This window comes from Palaemon carinicauda, chromosome 2 (assembly GCF_036898095.1).
Source record: "Palaemon carinicauda isolate YSFRI2023 chromosome 2, ASM3689809v2, whole genome shotgun sequence".
Classification (NCBI taxonomy): Eukaryota; Metazoa; Arthropoda; class Malacostraca; order Decapoda; family Palaemonidae; genus Palaemon; species Palaemon carinicauda.
The window spans coordinates 150,870,342-150,885,568 of record NC_090726.1 but is presented as its reverse complement, the minus strand read 5'-3'; the positions used below and the strand labels follow the sequence as shown (position 1 = coordinate 150,885,568).

General features: G+C 44.2%; 2 protein-coding genes across 2 annotated transcripts in view; both read left to right on the top strand.

Annotated features, from left to right (window-relative positions):
* Nucleotides 1–15,227, top strand: part of LOC137627883 (2',3'-cyclic-nucleotide 3'-phosphodiesterase-like) — a 356,880-nt gene that overhangs the window by 285,298 nt on the left and 56,355 nt on the right. The window lies entirely within an intron of this gene.
* LOC137614606 (uncharacterized) overlaps nucleotides 1–15,227 on the top strand; it is a 67,629-nt gene that overhangs the window by 17,925 nt on the left and 34,477 nt on the right. The window lies entirely within an intron of this gene.

Below are 15,227 nucleotides of genomic sequence, written 5' to 3'. Positions count from 1 at the left end.
GAAAAACCCTACCCTAGTCAAACTGGAGTGAACTACTCTATGGTAAGACCAGAAAGGGTTGCCATCTGCGGCGGCACTCAGAGGGAAAGAGGGATTACCCTTAACTCTCCACAGGAGACAAGTATTGAGTTATATAATTCTAGATGTACTATCTCCCTTAGAATCAATAAAACGATACCCAAGGGTAAACGGGGAAATGTCTGAAAGTATACTACATAGCCAAGGCTAGGTAGCCTAGGCAAGACGAGATCTCGGTTACCTAAATCACTGAAACTCTAAACGTATACGATCGACAAAGAAAGAGGAAAATTATGCATACCATAAATACCTTTACTAGTATAATTATACGTAAATAGCTTTCATAATTTATTAATGCTATTACAACCGGGAGTGTTGTTCTGCTAACTAAATAACACATGCATAACGAACGATAGCGCCCATGGCGCCTCTGGTAACAGGCCTAGCTCCTAAGCACAATAAATTACTCTAATTTCGCTGTGAAACAGGAGCTAAAAATATATACGCTGTAAAGAATCAATACTCAACTTTCCAGAGGCGAAAGAAGTTGGAGATTGCATAATAATTCTCACAAAATCGATCAAAAAATATTAGATCAACAGGGAATACCACCGAGCGAAATCGCTACAAAAATAGGAATAACCGACATCTTGAATATGGCGTCATCTTGATACTCAATAATAGTATGGGAAATAGGGTAACCTTGATAACGTCTCCCCTTCCAAATTTGCCACTCTTCCCCCCCTGAGGCGAAAACGCTATTCGGGGTGAAGATCGTTATGTGTCGTATCAAGCATACGTCCCCTGATTTATGCGATATCCTTAAGAGAAAATTCAATTCAAAGATATTCGTGCCAGGAGTTAGAATTCTGGAGACCTAAAGGTAAATTCTCTGGGAATATCACTGTAGTTCATATATCCCTTGGAAGCTACTAATAGGAACCTTCCATCAGGACGACATGGCTTGAGCCCAAAAACGAATTTAAATAGTAATTAAAACAATTTTTTGCTGAAAGTAGAATTATTTTAGTTTGAATTAGGTTTAAGTTTTCTCTGTAAAAGGTTTCTAACAATCTTAGCTCAGTCTCAAAATGAGACTTACATAAAATACTAAAATCTAAATTATTGAAATTGGTGTTACAAGGTCCATGACAATGTTCTCTTATAGAGGATTGAGAAGGCTTACCTAACAGTAGAAGGGTCCTTTAACTAATGCCCTTATGTTCAAAGGTTCTGGTAGACCTCAGTTTAGTTGAACTACCCACATACAGTATTCCAAAATAAACTTCAATCAAATTTATAAACAACCCTAGAACGCAGCTTGTTAGATGAATACTCATTAGACTTATGTAAATTGTCTTAAAAGTAATGAAGAATAGCTTTTTATTATTTATTTGTTCCGTAACTGGATTACAAACCCACGCTATTTTTTAGGAGTATTACTTTCGGCGAAGCTGGAAGGACGAGCCATTAAAATTTAGCGAGGGTTAACTACCCGTCCCGCCAGTTACCGGGGGTAGGGGGATAGCTAGCTATCCCCTTCACTCACACACCTGTGACTGGGCTCACTTTGCTTTTGGCTTGGGTGGTGAATGGTCGCTGCCACTCTTCATCCTCGCAATTTTTGGACTGCCATTTAATTCTGTTTATGCTTTTTCTTTTCGGTGTTTGTGTGTGCTTTGACTTCTGCTGGTGACCATGCGTACCTGCCCCGGTCCTGAGGGACGCACCTGCGTTACCTTTATGTCCATCGAGGATACAGATCCTCATCCCTTTTGCCCTACCCGTAGAGGTCAATGGTGTGATGTGTTGATTAAGTGTACTGAGTGTTGGGAGTGGTCTGCCTCCCAGTGGGAAAGGTTTGGGCGACGGGGTAAGAAGTCCAAGCGGGACTCTTCTCCTTCGAAGATTACTTTGAAGCAGAAGAAACCCAAGGCTTCTTCCGCTTCCTGACCTTCCTCCGAAGCTCCTGCTTGTTCGGCCTCCTCCGGGGGACCATCGAGTAGTAGCACAGGCCGCTTAACTCCTGGACAACCTCGGTCCTCGAGAGACGGTGTTGCTTCCCCCAGCGTAGCGGCCCCGCCTCTCCTCTCAGGGGATCCATGTCGCTTTCTCCTCTTTTTCAGGTTTGGCCGTCCTTGGGGTTACTGGGTCCGCCCTTCAAGGAGGCCCTGCTGCAGCCACTTCACCGAGGTGCTAGTGTGCAGCGATCGTCAATGTCAGAGAGTTGGATCCTCTGGCACTCGTCAACGTTGTGGTATCGGAGGTGTCGTCTGCTGCCCTGCCTGCCTACGTTCCTGCCTCTTTGCCTCTTCCACCGATGCCGAAGACTGTGCTTCCCTTGTTGCAGAACATCCTTTGAGGGGGGAGCAAAATCTTAGGCATGTCTCTCCTGCTAGTGTTTCTCACTCCCGAGGGAGTTCATTTATAGAGACTCCTCTTCGGAGGACTGCTGCTGACAGTCAGCTTGCTGATCCTTAGGTGAAGAGACGCCTCTTTGGCTCGTCAGACTCGTCCTCGCAACCTTCCTCCTTGGAGGAGCCTTCTTGTCCGATGTCACCTGGTTCCCAACCTTCACCTGCCTTTGGACCTTCTGTTGACGCAGCTGCTAGTCCTCGAACTTCGGTTCAGGACTCTACACCTGAGGATCGCTCGTGATCCCCTTTGAAGGATGTTCGTCTTTTGAAGGACACATCCTTTCACCAGACAATCGTTTTGCTGCTCGTCAGCCTTCGTTTCGCCGACCCCCAACTCGCCAACCTCCTACTCGTCCGTCTTATCCTCCCTTGCCCGGTTCCCGACTCCCTACCCCTCGTCATTCACTGACTCGTCATCTGTCTGCTCGTCAATCATCTGTGCGTACTTCACCTGCACGTCCCGATGATCCTGTTCGTCATTCTTCTGCCGACCATCGCCGGCCAACGCGTCGGGCTTCTACCTCTCACCATCGTTACCCTAAGCAACGCATTGCATCGGAACATTGTTCGTCCGGCCGCGCACCTGCTATCCACCACCCAACCTCGCGTAAATGTCCTTTGGAGGTTACCATTTTAAGCGCTCGTCAATGTTCGCCTAAGCAGAAGTGCTCGCCATGTCAGCATTCGCCGTGTCAACATTTGCCCACAAGTCATTGAGCAGTGCAACCTTAGTGCCATCCAGCGCGTCAATCGCCACCTACGCGTCAGCCTTCTCTTTCATGTCAGCCTTTGCCGACTCGTCAACGCTCTCCAGCTCGGCAATGATCGGCAGCTCGTCAGCGTTCTCCAATGCGCCAGCGCCAGTGTTCGCCTACTCTTCAGAGTTCTCCTCTCATCAGCCTTCACCAGCAAGGTGACGCTCCCCAACGTTAGACGCTGCCCAACACGCAGGCATGCACCGCAACACCTTGAAGCGCAGACAGAAGACAGCAGCCACCATCCTCCACCGATCCACCGACTTCCAAGAAGTCATGTCATCCAATGAAGGCATAGGTAAGTAATCACAGAGGGAAGGAGCACGAGCGGAAAGGTAGGTTATAGCCCTCCAAACCATCAGTCCTCTCTCCGAGGAAGGGCAGAGTCCCAGTTCACAGGTCATCGTTGTGGCGGGATGTTGCAACAACAACCCCCACAGCCTGAATCACTCTACCAGACAATTGTCCCACAACATAAACTTTCCCCTTACTTTATCAACTGGACTCTTGGACAGAAGGAAAATTTAAACAACACATAACCTTAAAACTATATTCTCAAAAACTAACACTTAAAACTAGAATCAACTGCATCCAAATATTTAACACTAAATATACAATAAACACCATTCAAATAAACCAAAAAAAACTATCAAAACTTAACATTAACCTCACACCACCAACACCAAAAATAAATATATATATAAATTATCTTTTATAAATAATATGGGACAACAACACTGTCGCCACACACAAGCCGGACTGTCTTTACGGCACACTAACACAACTCTGTGTTTAACAGTTTACTGGGTGGCAATTTGCCACAACTACTTCCCTGATTGGGGTCGTGGTTATTATTAGCACCACCATCATCATCATTACCATCATCATCATCATCATCATCATCAATCTGAATTTGATTCGGTCCGGGTCATCAACAATTGTACAAATCAGAGTAGTCGTATCAAATTCCTTATTACAAGCCAATTCGTCAACAATCAATAAATCCACTTTCAAAAATAACTCCCCAAAGGAGGAATCACGGCCTGCCAAAGTAAAAAAGAAAACACTTATGAACACTCCTAGCTAACTAAACTATTGCACTATAATCAAAGATAAATAATAGATTGTTCCTATCATTCACAGTCACTACAAGCAAAGATAAACAAAACTGTACTTACTTTTTAAATAAATAAACACTTCCACGCTGGTAAAATAATAATGAAGTAAATCCAGCATTTACACACGCAGCAGCCTTAAGCTGCAGTCAAATCAAAATAAGCATTCACCCAAGACATTCACCACTGGCGTAACCTAACTAAAAACATAAACAAACAATCTCATTTAAACCAACAGTCTTTCTCACAACAAACAATCGATACACTAACTACCTCTCTCTCTCTCTCTCTCTCTCTCTCTCTCTCTCTCTCTCTCTCTCTCTCTCTCTCTCTCTCTCTCTCTCTCTCGATTTGGCAAAAAACAAAAATAAAAATAAAACAAAAATAAATCCTCCACATTCCTCCCCCCTTTCTTTGCCAAATCCTACTCACACAACACTTACATTATTTTTTCATTACCCAGTCGCAGTCGGGAACGGGACCTCTACTCCGAGTTACTGGGCTTCCATATACTCTCTCATTCACTTCTTCCTTATCACAATCATTCGCTACATTAACACTATTCCTATCTAAATCCCTATCATCTAATATATCATGTACAATCATATCTACCTCGTTCTCATCTGGCCCTAAAATTACACTCATTTCTGTAAACAGTTCATCCATTTCATCAAAAACATTCTCAACTTTAGCAAAAGACTCATTCATGCTACTTATCATTCTCCTATCTCTCATTCTCGCATTCGTCATCCTTTCTTTTACATCACCTAAGGAAAAGCCACACACACTATAGGTATCATTCATACTCAGCCATGATTCATCTGTATTAACTCATTTATCTTCCATACCCACTTGCACATTTACACCCTTGTCATGCATATCCAGATTCTTACCTATACCTATAAATTTCCCTTGCACTTTCTCCTCGCTTAAAACATTCAAACGCCTCTTTTTTCCTATATTCAACTAACACTAATAGTTTACTTTCTAGCCCTAACTTCTCATGCATACTAGGTTCATACTTACTCATTTCCAACCAATTATTCATCCCATTCTCACGAACATTGATCCTATTCCTTCTACACACAGGAGGACTCACCCAGTTGAACCCTGTTACACACTAGTTTCCCAAACATCCTGGCTGACTTACTCCCTTCTTCCTACATACTCTTGCTACATGCCCATCTGCACCACATTCAGTACACTCACCCCGCGGCTCCTGGCACATTCTAGCATAATGACCATCCTTACCACAATTGCCGCAAATCACATTCGTACGATTACTCCTACATCCGCTCGCTAAGTGCCCAGTCATACCACACCGATAACATTTTACCCCTTTCTCTTTCTTGCACTCGCTAATTCTATGCCCTACCTCACCACATCCAAAACAAGCACCTAGAGCCCATCTACATTCATTCTTCTTATGACCTTCCTTCCCACATCTATAACACTTCTCCACGGATACAACTACCTGACCTACCTTGCTGCGCACTAGCACTCCTATCCCTCCAAACCTGATTCCCTTGCCTAAACCCTTCATTTGTCCTTACAGGTATTTCCACATTACTCGCCCTAACACTCCTATCTACTACACTATCAGCTACCCTCATCGGTCCTCTCATAACAGCATCTCTAAAACTAACAAATTCTGGCACACTTTCCTCCATTCCACTTCTTACACTCACGGATTTACTTTCTTTCATACATCTATCTAACTCGTAATCCTCAACTATCTCTAAGATATCATCCCATGTCAATCTTTCTTTCGTCCACCTCATCTTCTCCTTACGTTTCAAATTAATAAATTCACTCACATTCTCAGGTATGGTCGCCAAAAACTTCCTCATTAACTCCTTATTCTCATTTATACCTTCATCCCCATACTTCTTCCTAGCTAACGTTTCCAACCTACATACATACATTGATATAGCTTCTCCTGCATTCATCCTTGCCTCATCAAAATCATTCTTACACTTATACCTAACACTCCCTTTTATACGTTTCACCTGCTCAATTATTCTCTTTTTCACACTTTCATAATCAACGTCACCTACACTCATTATAACTCCATACATCGTCAACAAATACCCAGTCAAATATTCTCCTAACTCCCTAGCCCAAACTCTTTTACTATCACCATACTTATCCTGACAATACCTCTCATACTCCTTGAAAAACTCGTATACATCCCTACTACTATGCTCATTGAACCTTTCACACCGAGGTACCTCTCTCATAAACACTGTCTTACACACATCACGTTCATTCTCACTGCTATCATCACTGCTACCTAACTTCTTGTTTCCTACTTCCTTGCTAGAATATAAGGAATCTAATTCCACACTCATACTCCTATCCTTGATTATACTCTTCCTAGCCCTTTTCTTACTCACCACTTTCACCCATTCATGATCATCTTCACTCTCATCCTGACCTTCCTTCTTTTCCCTCTTCATATTACTTTTACCTTTCTTCTCATTCTTCCTATCACATTTCTGTTCATCCTTACTTTGCTTGATTCCCTTATCTTCAATCTCACTATTACTATCACTATTACTATCACTATCACTTCCTTTCCCATTATCACTAACCTTAGCCTTCTCGTCCACTATCAACCCATTACCCGAAGCTGAGGACACTCCTCCGACTGCACCTTCACCCATTAAAGTTTCATCATCCCCATGACTTGCCCAATTATAGCTTCCAATCGTTTCTCCATTCGTTCTTCATTCTCTCGCATCCTCATCTGAAAACCTTCTTCCACTCTCTCTACAGTTCCCTTTAGCACTTTCAATTCCTTTCGCATCTCCTCATTCTCACAACTCAGCCTCTTATTCTCATGCAACAATTTCTCCTCTCGCTCCTTAGCCAACCGCAATTCCTCCCTCAGTAACTTGTTCTGTTCTTCCATTTTCATTAACCTGTTCTTCAGCCTTAAATCTAATTCCTAATTCAGTCCTTTGTCCAAGAGTCCAGCTTCCTATCCCACCTCAGCTGTCCCTGTTCGGGCGCCAAAATAATGTGGCGGGATGTTGCAACAACCCCCACACCCTGAATCCCTCTACCAGACAATTGTCCCACAATACAAACTTTCCCCTTACTTTATCAACTGGACTCTTGGACAGAAGGAAAATTTAAACAACACATAACCTTAAAACTATATTCTCAAAAACTAACACTTAAAACTAGAATCAACTGCATCCAAAAATTTAACACTAAATATACAATAAACACCATTCAAATAAACCAAAAAAAACTATCAAAACTTAACATTAACCTCACACCACCAACACCAAAAATAAATATATATATAAATTATCTTTTATAAATAATATGGGACAACAACACTGTCGCCACACACAAGCCGGACTGTCTTTACGGCACACTAACACAACTCTGTGTTTAACAGTTCACTGGGTGGCAATTTGCCAAAACTACTTCCCTGATTGGGGTCGTGGTTATTATTAGCACCACCATCATCATCATTACCATCATCATCATCATCATCATCATCATCATCAATCTGAATTTGATTCGGTCCGGGTCATCAACAATTGTACAAATCAGAGTAGTCGTATCAAATTCCTTATTACAAGCCAATTCGTCAACAATCAATAAATCCACTTTCAAAAATAACTCCCCAAAGGAGGAATCACGGCCTGCCAAAGTAAAAAAGAAAACACTTATGAACACTCCTAGCTAACTAAACTATTGCACTATAATCAAAGATAAATAATAAATTGTTCCTATCATTCACAATCACGACAAGCAAAGATAAACAAAATTGTACTTACTTTTTAAATAAATAAACACTTCCACGCTGGTAAAATAATAATGAAGTAAATCCAGCATTTACACACGCAACTGCCTTAAGCTGCAGTCAAATCAAAATAAGCATTCACCCAAGACATTCACCACTGTCGTAACCTAACTAAAAACATAAACAAACAATCTCATTTAAACCAACAGTCTTTCTCACAACAAACAATCGATTCTCTCTCTCTCTCTCTCTCTCTCTCTCTCTCTCTCTCTCTCTCTCTCTCTCTCTCTCTCTCTCTCTCTCTCTCTCTCTCTCTCTTGGCAAAAAACAAAAATAAATCCTCCACACCGTTGCCCCATTCCCCTCCTCACAAACGCATAACAATGCGACCACTGGGAAAGAGGGAAAGGGCACTTCTGGGGAATTTAAGATCCCAAAACTACCGGCGCCTAAGGCGGACTCACATAAACCAGATGTTCCAGATAAGACTTCTCAAAGGGAACCTTTGGTTTCCTTCCCTTCGACCGATCTGCCAGACAGTGCTAGCGTCAGCAAGCAGCCCTGGTTCGGAGCCATCGTCAGGGCAGTAATGCAAGCTTTCGGGCCTGCCCTTTCAGCCCACACCTCGATAGCCTCTGAGAACCTCCAACATTCACTGCAAAGGACCTCGGCTGTCTCTCCCCTGAAGAGGAAAAGAGGAGTTCCAGAGATCGAATCTTCATCTAGGATGAAACGGACTCCTGTTAGGTCATCGATGACAAGGTCGACCCCCCCCCCCCCCCCCCCCCCCCCCGGTCCTCCTTCCTCTACTGGCTCCCTGCTACCCACAGCCAAGGGAATCTTAGAGGAACCTGTTCCAATGTCCTCTCTACCACCTTCGGAGGAAGACTTCCCTCGTGGCGAAAGCGTCGCGTCTCGGAAGCAACTAGGAAGTCCAGACCATGCAGGCTTTCTATGGTGGAAGCATATTGTCTTCCTCGCAACGAGTTAAAAGACTCCAAAACGATGCTTAAGTCCTCTTCGAGGACCGCCAGACCCTCAGATGGGGTCAGGACAGTCAGCCACCCTACAGACGATCGCGACCCACCCCGAGAAGTAGGATGAGGGAGACTTTGTTGCCAGTCCCGCTTCAGAGGGAGGAACAGGAGTCAGAACAGGCCTTCTTACAGGTACTGACTCTGTTGAGGGTTCTCAATGGGTTTTCCAACCCAGAGGTATTTCCTCCAGGAGGGCAAAGACACAGTCTTAGACCGTGTCTTTGGCACTCAGAATGCAGAAGCCCACGAAGTCCAATGCAGCCTTGCTCTGGTCTCAGGGGCTAAAGAGTGCCCGGACTAAAATGGCCTCCCAGCTCTCTAAGATCTCCTCCTCCCTTCGTTCGGCTCCTCCACCAAGCTCCTCCCACCTCCTCGCATTGAGCAAAGGAGGTATTACGAGGTCTCGGATGAGCCTCGACCAGCTCTTCCTCTCCGTCATTCTCCGTAGGAGCTGACTAGGGGATCTCCCTAGAGAGACTTCAGCCGTCAGGTCACGTTCTTGGCGGCAGAGATCCTCAACCAAGATAAGGTCGTAAAGTATGTCATGCAGGCTACTTTGTGGCTAAATCTATGGTTAGGGTCTTTGGCAATCCTGGTACGGACCGAGGATTTCTCCAAGGAAACTACCAAGTAGGCGATGGAAACCTTCCTTCTCTCGGATACCCGGACCATCGAGTTCCTGGCCCATCAAGTATCGAACTTGTGGGCCAACACCATCCTCAAATGCAGGGACTATGTATCCGAGAGATTACATCAAGTCCCTAACGCTGAGATCGCGAGACTCAGGAACTCGTCTCTTGAGGGTTCCTCGTTGTTCGAGTTAAGGGACGCTGAGCAGGCTGCAGAGAGATGAAGGAAGTCCCACCAGGACTCTCTCCTCCATAGGGCCCTGACATCCCTGCCCTACAGACCACCAGCTCCTCCGCTGCCTAACCATCTCAAAACTTCAATGAATAAGACAGCAGCTGAGAAAGTGGTGTCTAAGAAGCCCTTTCCTACCAAAGTCAAGAAAGGCTCAAAGTCCTCCAGAGGAGGAAAATATCCTACAGGGAGCGGCTGTGGCTGTAAACGGTAGGATAGGCGTTCTTGTTATTATTGTGAATGATATACTGATGATTCAATGCTGTAATTTTTTTTTTTTTTTTTTTTTTTTTTTGACTCGTCATCCACACTTTGGTGGCTGCTAAACTGTCTGTTGCAGTTGTTGTGATAATGGAATACGAACTCATATATGTTATTTTTGTGAATGATATACTGATGATTCAATGCTGTAATTTTTTTTTTTTTTTTTTTTTTTTTTTTTTTTGGTAATTTCTGATGTACTGTATGTAACCTTGTTTGCCGTCGTTGGTCGTAATAAATTTATTAAATAATCGTAAGTGCCAGGATAAGGGTGGGATATGCCACACTACACCTCATGTAAACTCTGTAACCTTGCTAATGCCAATAACCTTAAACACTATTGCCTTCATTGCCCTACTGTCAGGAATCTGTTACCTCAAGGACAAAAATTTATTTCAAACCTGTCAATAGTTACTCAAAGATGATCACCTAGACGTAATTTTGACTCGTCATCCACACTTTGGTGGCTGCTAAACTGTCTGTTGCAGTTGTTGTGATAATGGAATACAAACTCATATATGTTATTATTGTAACTGATACACTGATGATTCAATGCTGTAATTTTTCTTTTTATGTTGATTTTTGATGTACTGTATGTAATTGCCAATATGTAACTTTGTTTGACGTCTTTGGGCGTAATAAATTTATTAAAATAAAAATATCAATTAGTAGGGGGATGCCTACAAAGTTGCTGGAATAGGTGGAAGCAACTCGGGGCCGATCCCTGGACAGTCTCCGTGATTCGTTCAGGGAATCACGTACCGTTCATGTCATCTCTCCCTCCCCTAATCAAGGATCCATTGATGATAGACTCCTCTGCCATGGGATCAGCAAAGGGGCTAGCTCTTCTGGCAGAATTCCAGACCATGTTGGAGAAGGGCGCTCTCTAGGAGGTCTTCGATGACTCCCCAGGCTTCTTCAGTCAACTCTTTCTGGTGAAAAAGGCGTCTGGAGACTGGAGACCAGTCATCGACCTCTTGGCTCTGAACAAGTTTGTCAAACAGACTTTGTTCAACACGGAGACGGCAGACAGTCAAAAAAAGCGGTAAAACCACAGGACTTTATGTGCACACTGGACCTAAAGGATGAATACTTCAAGATCCCAATCCAGCTGTCTTCAAGGAAGTCCCTAAGATTCAGCCTAGACAACAGGAAATACCAGTTCAAGGTACGGTGGTGCTTCTGTCTTTTCATAGCACCCCAAGTCTTCACCAGATTGTTCGCCCTAGTATCATCCTGGGCACACAGGATCGGCATCCATCTCCCCCTGTTATCTGGATGACTGGCTGATCCTAGCAGACTCGGTGGCAACCCCTCTTCAGCACCGATATAAACTTCTGAGGCTTTCCACTAAGATACTGTTATACAGTACCTGGAAATAATTTTAGACACCAATCTCCACTAAGCCTTCCCATTAGATGACAGGGTAATGAGGCTGAGAAAGGTCGCAAGACCTTTTCTCAGATGAGAAGAACTCCCGGCCCAGAAGTGGCTATGTCTCCTTGGACTCCTATCAGCCTTGGCCCATCTAGTTCCCAAGGGCCACCTCAGGATTCGATCCCTCCAGTTGCGACTCAAATCCAGGTGGAATCAGGCTTTCGATTCCCCGGACATTTTGATCCCTATGGGACCAGCGGAACGGACGGCCCTCGAATGGTGGATGGCAGACGAGAATCTGCAGAGGGGAGTAGATCTCGTCCTTCCCCCGAACTTGATGCTGTTATCAGACACATCAAAAGAAGGGTGGGGACCCCACGTGTGGCACCACACGACCTCAGGCCTTTGGTCCGAGCCCTGGCGTGTCACTCAGTGGTGGTGATGAGTGACAACACCACAGTAGTGGGTTACATCAACAAACAAGGAGGTACTTTTTCGCAGCCCCTATCCCATCTAGCAGTAGAAATACTGAGATCTTCATTCCCGGCAAAAGGAATTATGCCCTTCCCCCGTTCTGTCTGATGAGGAGGATACTCAACACGGCTAGAACATTGGTCAACCTCTTAATGACCATCATAGCTCTGCTATGGCATCATGCGGAGTGGTTCCTGGATATTCTAGAGCTCCTGACGGAGCCCCCCAAGAGAACTCCCTCCATGATACGGTCTACTTAAACAACCACACGTCAACATCTACCACAAAGCCGTAGCTTTGCTACGACTTCACGCCTGGAGACTATCCAGCATCTCACTCAGAGAGGATTTTTGCAACAAGTTGCAAAGAGGATGTCTAGATACCTGCAGAAGTCATCAGCAGCAGTCTATCAGGCAAAGTGGAAAGTCTTATGTGGTTGGTGTCGTGGAAGGGGTAAAAGGCCTTGGCCCTTACCTTTAAACTGAAGGGAATGAACATTTCCTCATCGCTAGAACTTTCCTTACTCATACAGAGTTACGAACTTAACTGTCCTCAGTCAGAAGTGAGACCTCCCCTGTGGAACGTGGTTCAAGTTCTCAGGTCTCTAAAGAGACCTCCCTACGAACCATTACGCCAGGCAACAAATAGCCACACCTGACTTGGAAAGACAGTGTTCCTGCTCGCCTTGGCTTCGGCCAAACAAGACAAGTCTCTCATATGACATCGTCCATTTAAAGGGATGGGGAGAGGTAATGTTCAGCTTCGTCCCTGAGTTTGTTGCCAAGACTCAGAATCTAGGGGTGTCGGATCCTAATTTAGATTCGACTCCTTCTGGATAACAAGTCTCCGCTCTGTAACAGATGACCCAGATCATCTGTTACTTTGCCCAGTTAGGAGTTTGAGGCTCTACCTTAAGAGAACAACAGCAGCCTGCCTTCGAGTGACCGCACTCTTTGTCAGCACAGGAAGGAACAAGAGGAGGATCACCAAAAGCACCATTTCTGCATGGATTGGCAGGGTCAGAGATCATGCGCTGAATCCAGATCCTCCTCCATGTCGTCCCAGAGCCATCGATGTCAGGGGCGTAGCTACGACCCTGGCTTTCAAGAGAAATTACTCCGTGACTCAGGTTCTACAGGCTGGGATGTGGACCCGCCAAACGACCTTCACAGCCCATTACCTGCAAGACGTGACCCAAAGGAGGCTCAATATGTTTTCTATCGTCCCTGTGGTGGCTGCACTACAGCTGATTTAATACCTCAAGCTCCTTATTGGACAAGTAGCAGAAGGTTGAGGGCACTGTTACCCGGTTTCAGTCTTCGTAAATGAAAAGGAATGACTGGCTCTTTTCCTTTTCTTCATCCTCCCCTCTCTTGGCGAAAGCAGCAGCCTAGGTTTTCTGCACAAGCTGACCTCAATCACTGCAGGTAAACCATGCTCCCTTGTGTACCTAGTATTGTGTCAATACTATTGCGTCCCCATACCCTGGCGAGGTGGTACGGTATTGGGGAAGTCTTGGTTACAACAGTTTTTCCTACAAAGACTCTGAATAACTTTTACTTTGATAGTCACACACACCTTATCTCAACACACAGCTTGTGGAGGCTGCAGATCTTGCGTAGCAAGGTTTTAGCAAGGTGTTAGGGGCGCCTTATTTATGGTACTGACCCATTCAAGAAAAGGAGTCCCCGGCTAAAGCCAAAAAGCGAGATTGTCAGGGAAGTCCACCCTCCGAATGGGTGAGTCACTCCTAATAAATAGCGTAGGTTTGTATTCCAGTTACAAAACAAATGACAAATTCGTAGATAATTTGTATTGTTCCTAACGATACAAACCTTTAGCTATTTGTACAAACTTACCCGCTGACCCTGTTTCCCCTGAAGTCCTACCTCCAAGCAAAGTGAGCTCAGTCACAGGTGTGTGAGTGAAGGGGGTAGCTATCTACCTCCCCTACCCCCTCTGCTAACTAGCGGAACGGGTAGTTAACCCTCGCTAAATTTAAATAGCTCGTCCGTTCAGCATTGCCGAAAATAATATCCCTAATAAATATCTAAAGGTTTGTATCGTTAGGAAAAATACAAATTATCTCCGAATTAGTCTTATATTTAAAGTAGACTTTTGTTATATGTTTTAAATCTAGATAACTATGCCTTCAGCAGAAAACTCTTTATTCCTAAGCAGATACAAACTTCTGAGTCATTTATATGGTTACTCCTAGTCTCGTTTTCTCTACGACCAAACAATCGAAATAAAATTAGTTTGATTGCATCATGATTCACTACTACGCAACTACTGTGCACGATGCGTAACACTTTTTCACAGTGCTTCCTCATAACATTACTGGTCGTGAAGTGAGTAAGACATGCCCACTTCCTCTTTCTGTGATCAGACATCCGCATCTCCCTCACCGTACCCTTATAGTGCTTAGTGCGTGAGTCTCTTGCATCTTTGATATTCACTCTAACTTGGGTTCTATCATTATTTGTGAGATTACGAGCGTATGCCCTACGGCTAGTATGGTGGATCTGATATATTCCAGCCCTGGCCGTGATGGACGACCCTGTGGTACATTATGACCTGGGTAGAAGTAGATCCACACCCGGTTTGTCCTTCTTGTCGAGGTAAACGATGTTCTGTGGAATTACCGTTTGAGTATTGTAGCGAGTGGGTGGCGTTTATTATTATTATTATTATTATTAATTGCTAAGCTACAACCCTAGTTGGAAAAGCACAATGCTATAAGCCCAGGGGATCCAACAGGGAAAATAGCCCAGTGAGGAAAAGAAACAGGGAAAAATTGAATCTTTAAGAAGAGTAACAACATTAAAAAAAATGTCTCATTTATAAACTATAAACGGATTTTGAGCGAAGCGAAAAATGTATTTTTGGGTGAGATGGCCATGTCGTCCTGATGGAAGTTCCTAAAGGGTAGCTTCCTTGGGTATATATAACTACGGCGATATTCCCAGAGAATTTACCTTAAGGTACCCAGAATTCTAACTCCTGGAGCGAATATCCCTAATAAAAGAACCAGGGATATCGCGAAATATCAGAGGACGTATTCTTGACACGCCACATAGCAATCTGCACCCCGAACAGAGTTAACACTTCGAAGGGGTCAAATGGCAAGAAAACGAAAAACGAGAAAG